The 8,479-nt window shown below is 44.3% G+C and overlaps 1 long non-coding RNA gene across 1 annotated transcript; it reads right to left on the reverse strand.

Moving 5' to 3' along the window:
• Positions 1-656: 656 nt before the first annotated feature.
• On the reverse strand, positions 657-5,516 carry LOC134317523 (uncharacterized). The gene is made up of 2 exons (XR_010013250.1): positions 5,398-5,516; positions 657-1,096 (listed from the first exon to the last, which is right to left on the reverse strand). It is a non-coding gene; the product is annotated as an uncharacterized LOC134317523 (long non-coding RNA).
• Positions 5,517-8,479: the final 2,963 nt, after the last annotated feature.

Here is an 8,479-nt window from a genome sequence, read left to right on the forward strand (position 1 = left end):
TCCTGCCGTAAAAATTAATGGTTAAACTTCCAGCACTTAAATATTAATACAAGTCCAGATATTTAAAGGCAGAAGACTCGTGTTTACTAGCACGTAACCTGAGATCAGTACCTCTTATACATTCTTAATTTTTCTCACAATGTCGTCATATCCAATTCCGAGATGGATTTGACCTCTACTGCTGGGTTCATACGGTGATCCCCCGTCTCTGTGCAGCACCATGGATCCGCCAGCAGGGGGAGTAACTGCAGCAGTTATGAGGAATCCCTCCCAAATTCTCATTAAACACTGGGTTTAAGGCAGGAATACAACCGGCTAGGGCGCCAATCCATCAGGGGGCTTTGGAAACACCCACCCACCCCGCCCATCTCAAGTTAAGTCAAGTCAAATTTATTTATATAGCGCTTTTTACAGTAGACGTCGTCTCAAAGCGACTTTACAGCATCCAGGACCGACAGATCCAGGGATCTGGAGTTTGAATCTCAGCGGTGCTATCGGCCCATCGGGCATCCGCACACAGGGGACACGATTGGCTAATGTCCTTTTGGGGGATCATGGTTTTGGAGTAAAACATCCATCAAGCGACGAGTTAATAATCAGAAGTTGATGTACGTTTGGACGTATAGTGTAATAAAGACAACAAACCAGGCGCTCAGTGTGGTGAAATGTTATTTATTTATTTATTTATCACTGAGGGAGACGTGCATTACAATAAACACATTTAAGTAAATTCAGACGGTACGAGGACGTCATGACCCGCTGACCCACAAGGACTTTACTGTAGGTCTCGCTGTGCCTGGACTCGACACTGACCGGTTTATTTGAAGACCATGTATAAAGAGAATTTGGGTTGTGTTCTCCACAGTAGCAGGTGACTGGTTTCTCTGGGGTTTCTCTGGGGTTTTACTGGTGCACCAGTACCGTCATTAGATCATTACGGAGAGTTTGATTCTGGTACGACTGGTAAGTCCTTTTTTCCTCTCAGGTGGTTCTTGGTTCTGTGATTTTCTTCATCGCTTTGGTTTCCTGATTCATCCTCCACTGTGGACGACTCCATCACTTCTGACTTCTGTGGAACGGGACGAAGATAAACAGTCTGTTAAGAAACACAAAAAAGAAATTAAAGAATTTACTTCCTTCAGTTCATCTTCACTTCCTTTTTGTTTCCTCTTTCTTCCCTCCCTTTTTTTGCTTCCCTTTCCTTTCCTTCCTTTTCCTTTCTGTCCATCTCCTTCCCTTTTCTTTCCTTCTATTTCCTTCCTTTTCTTCCTTTTCCTTTCTGTCCCTTTCCTTCCTTTCCTTCTATTTCCTTCTCGTTTTTTCCTTCCTGTTCTGTTCTTTCCTTCCCTTTCATTTCATTTCCTTTCCTTTTCTTTACATTTTATTTTAGTTTTTTAATCCAGTACCTGTGTACCGCAACATTTACACTACTCTACGGAAAAAGGAAATATAAACAAAGGAAATGCTGTACACATACGGACTCAGATTAACGAATCAGATTTATTATCGAGACATGTCATTCAGAGTGAAACAAAAGCAAAAAGAAGGAAAGAAATTAATCAATCCCTGGTGCTCAGCTGTGCTATCGACCTGCCGAACACCTATACGGACACAATCAGCTGTGCCTGTCGGGTTGGAGGGTCAGAGAGGTTCCTCATCACTGCTGCAGTTACGCCCTCTGCTGGCTGACTGTGCTTTTAATCAAGATATCTAATCGTAGGGAGTGAAGTCGTTAAGTTTTAAGGGAACTTCAGACTGTCCGGAGTCGGGAGTTATGCTACATGGCTAAAAAGTCTTGAGTCAAATTTACCCATCAGTCCCGGCGTGAGAGCGGTGACGGTATGAGTGGGATTCTGTCGCTCTGACGTTTCATTCATCTCCACTGAGAACTAGCGAGGACGTGAAAGTGACCAGCGAGCGTCCAGAAACGCTAAAATCCTCACCAAACACGTTTACACGGCTAATCAGGAGCGACACGCTAACATGCCGTGAACACGCCACCGAGCCGCCGTACGTCCATCAGATCCACTTTATTCCCCTATTACACACACGGTCTGATACACGGACCAGATTCATCAGTCTGGAGTCACTGCAGAGGGTCAAAGCTCAGAGATCACCATCAACGCCACGCCCGGACGTTTACCTGATGATGTCACAGGACGTCCCAAATGAAGGGATTCGACCCACTGATGTTCCCTTATAGTCAAGTGGGTGCAGATTAGGGACCCTTAGGATGGAATCCAGCTTTTGAGAGGAGTGAGCGCTGGTGAGATTTGTCATGTGTGCCACCACGCCGCCCTTGCTCTGCCCTTTCCTAATCCAGCTTTGAGAAGGACTTTGGATATCTCGCTGACGCCGATGTTCCATGGGGGGTGAATTCCGCCCGTCAGCGTCTCTGTAATCCTACAGAGAGAAGATCCAGATTAGAAGATCCGTTCACTGGTCAGAAGTAAAGACGATCTTCTTTCTTCTTGGTCCCAGGGGGTCAGGAGGGGGAAAGTGAGGAGGTTAAGAAGAGAGTTTATGTTGCCGACTTTAAAAGTCTGGGAATGTTTTGGGATGCGACCTTATCCTCTTGTTCTGTCTTTAATAAGTGGAGGTGAAGAACGTTCTCCTGAGTCCACCAACATTTCAAAGCGGGCAGTTGTAGCCATGCGGTTAAGGTACTGGAGTAGTAATCAAAAGCTTGTTGGTTCAAGCCCCACCACTGACAGGTTGCCACTGTTGGGCCCTTTAGCAAGGCCCTTAACCCTCAATTGCTTAGATAATATACTGTCACAGTACTGTAAGTGGCTTTGGATAAAAGCGTCTCCTAAATGCTGAAAATGTAAATGTAAATAAATCAGGAGTGTTTTAGGGACAGTAGGCAGGACGGGTCATTATTTACATTATTCAGAGCACGACTGGATCAGACTCAGGACAAATTAAAGGATCAAGTTTTGCTGATCATGCAGAGCTGATTGGTGTCACCACTCATATCGTCTTAGCTAGGGCCCTAGCTAATTCCTAATAACTGTTTGCAGTGTTTTTATATACACTTGTACCTTATAACTCAACGCCCCTAAACTCGAAATCTTTAGAACTTGACGCCCTTAGTAAAGAAATTTGTACCTTAAACTCGCTCAGCTTGAGCAGTAAAACCGTGTGAATCTGATCTGAATCTGTGTTTATCTGGATTATCCTCCCTGTTTCACTTTTAAACTTGTGTTACAGCTCCAGCTTCTGAGAAATGGTGAGAATCAGAATCAGCTTCTCCCAGAGTCTAAAACGCTTCTGGTTCAGAATAAAGCTTAACGTGGTTTAATGTAGTAAAAGAAGGAGACAGGAGCACTAAACTTCTCTTCATTATTACTGCTCATAAGTTCCTCCACTAATCACATTCCTCACTCACTGTTTTACTACAGTAAGTCACGCTAAGCTTTGTGCACCGCCGTCACACTTCACAGGAAATAACGGCACAGCGGCGCAAAAGCGGTTTTGTCACTTCTCATGTGAATGCGCCGGTGCTGAAGGGAATACGGTATTCCAACATCAAGCATCTCCACCATTAAGAAGCGTCAGGAAACAATAAAGAAGTAAAACTAAAGTGCAGCTTTTATTGTATTTTTATTGATGTGTAACTGTTAGTAATTGTATTTCAGTGTGTTTATATTATATTTGTGTTATTTTCAGTGTTTAAGAGTCAAAAACAACCTCATTATTTTACATGAGACTAAAATATCTGCAGCTCCACGGGACCATGGACGCATTAACAGGTTCTCCAAACATCCTTATGGGGAAAAATACCTCGAAACTCAACGTCTTTAAAACTGGACACTGGCATCCAGTTTTAAGGTACTGCTGTATATATTTTCTTTATTTAAAAGCACTCGGACCATAACAGAGCCAGTTCCACAGCGGTCGAAAGTCAAAAACTCTTACATTTACGTTAGTTCTGAAGAGTTTAGGGAGACCCTGTAAATTTAGTATGAGGTTTTGTTTTGAGAAACCCAGCCCTGTTTGACGGACTAGTAGCTTTATTCTTGTCCAACCATCACGCTACAGTGAAGCTCTGACCCAGTGTAAATCCTCTACACCTGTACGATGGGCAGATTTCCCTCTGATAGCTTCGTCTCTATAAAAACGTCTCTATAAAGTAAAACGAAGTGCTTACTCAGACCGGCACGTCCTCCACGGGTCTGGGTGCGTCCTTACTCTTCTTGCAGAAGACCTGGGACAGCAGGAAGTTCCACAGGATGACCGATAACGAGGTGTTGGTGGTTATGATGGCGACCATGAGAGGATGCATTTCAGGCTGGAGGATGGAGGCTCTTCCTCACTGACTGACCAGGCTGTCAGTGGAGCTCGGTGCTTATGAACGTCCGCTGAGGCTGGAGGGTGTCGCTCATCCTTTCAGACTCCACCTCGATCTGATCCAGCCTCAATCTGACCTTTCTGACCTTCTGGGTCTCTTAGGATAATCGGGTTTCACTTATCCGCAGTCGCACTTTCACCTGAGAGCTTTTTATCATGCACCGTACGGCTAAAAGTATCTGGACACCTGTGTTATTGAGTCGCATACAGTCACTACTGTAGTAACAATGACATGCTTCCAATTCGCACACAGAAAGGTCCTTCCCCAAGCCATTGACCCTGGATAAAGCTGTTTTAATGGTACCGTTTACCACTGAGCCAAAACATTAGACGTTTTTAACATCAGTCATGGATTATTTTCTTTCTTGTTTTTTCTCTTCGTGTCAGCACACAAATTATTGCGCATCATTATTGATTTAAATGATGAAGAAACCCTCTCATGTTTGGTATTTCATCTCCCCTTCATCACCTGTGTTTTCATGACAAAATGGAGACGGGAGACGGGACGGGTCTGTGATTCCTCCTGGTGATGGATGGTGTAGCGTACGCTCCTCTTATTGCTGATCGTGATCGTGTAAGTGATTGTAATGTCCAAACCGCTTCACGACTGAAGCCTTTACACACTACGTAGCACACAGGATGTGGTTTGGAATGTGGTCACTGCGGTCGACGTTAGAATGTGCCACTGAAAGCCAGCGAGTGATAAAAAATTTTAATTACAGAGATAAAAGTGAATAACGTTTAGGTACGTTGGAGTTGAACGATGTCCAGGTACCTGGTAGCAGGGTAGTACTGTCGCCTCACAGCAAGAAGGTCCTGGGTTCGATCCCCAGGCGTGGCGGTCCGGGTCCTTTCTGTGTGGAGTTTGCATGTTCTCCCCGTGTCTGCGTGGGTTTCCTCCGGGAGCTCCGGTTTCCTCCCACAGTCCAAAAGCGTGTAAGTGAGGTGAATGAATCCTGTGTAATGAGTAACTACCGTTCCTGTCATGAATGTAACCAAAGTGTAAAACATGACGTTAAAATCCTAATAAACAAACAAACAAACCTCCAGGTGCTGCTCTGCGTTTGGTTCAGCTGCCATCCGACGGGGGGAAATAACGGGATTCTGGAATCCGATCTGAGAGAACGAGGACAAAACGTAAAAGAAAAGCTGCACCGTGTGACCCAATGTGCTCCATTTAATGTAATCCTGGTCTCTGCCAGAACCCAGCGTAACACCGGGGTCGAACCCAGCTCTGTTTATTCCACTAAAGATAATAAGAAAACTGAGCACAACAATTCTACCTAAAAAACCTAAACCCTACAGAAGGATCTACTCTGAGCCCCTCGGTGGGGTTCCGTTACTCCGGGTTGTTCGGTTTGCTCTCCTCCTCTTTTTTCTTGCAGAAGACCTGGGTCAGGATGAAGATCCAGTAAATCACGGTGATGGAGGTGTTGATGGTCACGATGGCGATCATAATGGGGTGCAGCATGGTTCCTCCAGTCCGGGTTCCTGTGATGAGGTTCGGTAGATCTGCTCCCTTCTGGTTTTCTCCTGGGACTTAATTCCTGGCCGCCTCCATCCTGGTGATTATGGTAAGAGCTTCAGTTCCGGACCTGCTGAGTAGTGAGAAAAAACGTCAGGCTGTTTAGCTTTACGGAGAAAACGTGGCCTGCAACCTGAGCTGAGGGTTCGACTGAGGTGAGCAGCGCAAAATCCTATAAAAAATAAACAGCTAACAATAAAAAATAAATCCCTGCAGAGTTTATTCTGTTTGTTTTTATGTTTATTTGATGTTAGACAGGATGAACCTGAGATATTTCATCTTTTATCTGCTCAACTTTATTTCATTTATTAATAAACATCCATTCCTGCATTTCAGACCTGCAACACATTCCAAATAAAGTTGGGACGAGTAATGAGGTTAGGATTTGGAACGAAATCACATCCAGGAAAGGCTGAGAGTCTCTGATGAGTAAAGATGATCAGAGGATCCAGTTTGTCCACAAATGTGTGAGAAAATGATTGAAATGTTTAAAAACAATGAACCTCAAAGAAAGAGTGGAAGGGATTTGCATGTTCTCCCTCTACAGTGCAGAATATCATTAAACCATTCAAGGAATCAGGAGGAATTTGAGTGTGTAAAGGTGGAGGGTGCAGCTTAATCTGAACGCTCGTGATCTTCCATCCCTCAGACGGCGCCGCATCAAGAACCTCCACTCAACACTAGCTGATAGAACCACATGGGTGAGGGATTAGTTTATCAAACCTTTATCAGCTCTACAATACAGAGTTACTGCACTAATCATACTTAACACTTTACTGTGCAAAAAAGAAGCCTTATGTTAACCATGTCCAGAAGCGGCGTCCACTTCTCTGGGCTTGGAGGCATCTAGGATGGACCATCACACAGTGGAAACGTGTATTGTGCTCGGATGAATCAGCATTCCAGGAACCATCCAGACTGTTATCAGTGACAAGTCCAAAAGCCAGATTCTGTCATGGTATGGGGCGTGTCAGTTCATTTTCTTTCTTCATGACGACGTCTTTTCCAGGGACGTCCAGCATTTTTTAACCAGACGACGCAAACCCACCTGCTGCACATGTTACAAAGCCACGACTGTAGAAGAAGAGAGTATGGGTGCTGGAGCGCCTGCCTGCAGTCCTGCTCTGTCCCTGATTGAGGACGTGAGGAGAATCTTCAACCCTGAACTGTTTCACACATTAAGACGTGTCTGCAGGAAGAAACGGGACAAAATAACGGAAACACGTCATCGCTCGACGTCCTCGGTGCCCAAACGTCTTTTAAGTGTCGTGAGGAGGAACGGAGACGTTACAGAGCGGTAAATGCTTTACTGTCCCAACTTTTACTGGAATGTGTTGCAGGTCTGAAATGCAGGAATGGACGTTTATTAATAAATGAAATGAAGTCGAGCAGAGAGAAGATGAAATATCTCAGGTTCATCCAGGTCCATGTGACACAGCGCTGGCTGTTTAAGGGTTAATATGAGACGGGATTAGAAACATCACTGCAGGATTAGCCGCCGGTGCAGCGTTTTATCCTCCGGCTCATCAGGAACACGAGCGCCTTAAAACCCTGGAGCCGAGACTCTATCCCATCTTAAATAAAAGCTGCTTAAAGGCGTCAGCACAATTCAAATAAAACACAACGCCTCTGTCGTCATAGATACAGCGCTGTGAAAAAGTATAAGCACCCCTCACTTGTGTTTCAGATCATCAAACTACTTTTAATTTTTACCAAAACCAAAATAAACACAAAGTGCGCTTCTGAATGATTTTATTTAATGAAGGAAACGACTACTAAATTAACCAGTTAACCAAACTGGTTGGGTCGAATTTTACGAGCCAGACCCGGTCATGATCACTGCAGACCTGCTGAATCTAAACACCACTTTACTAGAAGCGGCACATGATGCCAAACGATAAAACGGCGTCGTCCGGATAAGTATACAAACCACTGCTGAGGCTCCGAGACTCCAGATTCTGATTCACACACGTAGGTTGATCATAATCATAATAATAATAATAATAATAAAAAGTTTCTTACTTTGACTTTGACGTTTATTTGATGTCAGACAGGATGAAGCTGAGATATTTCATCTTTTATCTGCTCAACTTCATTTCATTTATTAATAAACATCCATTCCTGCATTTCAGACCTGCAACACATTCCAAATAAAGTTGGGACAGTAAAGCATTTACCACTTTGTAATGTTGTCGTTCCTTTTCACCACTTAAAAGAGGTTTTGGCACCGAGGAGAGCGAGTGATTTAGTGTTTCAGCTTTTATTTTGTCTCGTTCCTCCTGCAAACACGTCTTAAGATGTGTAACAGTACGGGGGGTCGTCATCGTTTCACAATTCTCCACACGTTCTCTATTGGGGACAGGTCAGGACTGCAGGCAGGCCAGTCCAGTAACCGTACCCACTTCTTCCGGATCTGAGCACAATACACGTTTCCACTGTGTGATGGTCCATCCTAGATGCCTCCGAGCCCAGAGAAGTGGACGCCGCTTCTGGACATGGTTACCATAAGGCTTCTTTTTTGCACAGTAAAGTGTTAAGTATGATTAGTGCAGTAACTCTGTATTGTAGAGCTGATAAAGGTTTGATAAACTAATCCCTCAC

The sequence above is a fragment of the Trichomycterus rosablanca genome, chromosome 7 (assembly GCF_030014385.1).
Source record: "Trichomycterus rosablanca isolate fTriRos1 chromosome 7, fTriRos1.hap1, whole genome shotgun sequence".
Taxonomy (NCBI): domain Eukaryota; kingdom Metazoa; phylum Chordata; class Actinopteri; order Siluriformes; family Trichomycteridae; genus Trichomycterus; species Trichomycterus rosablanca.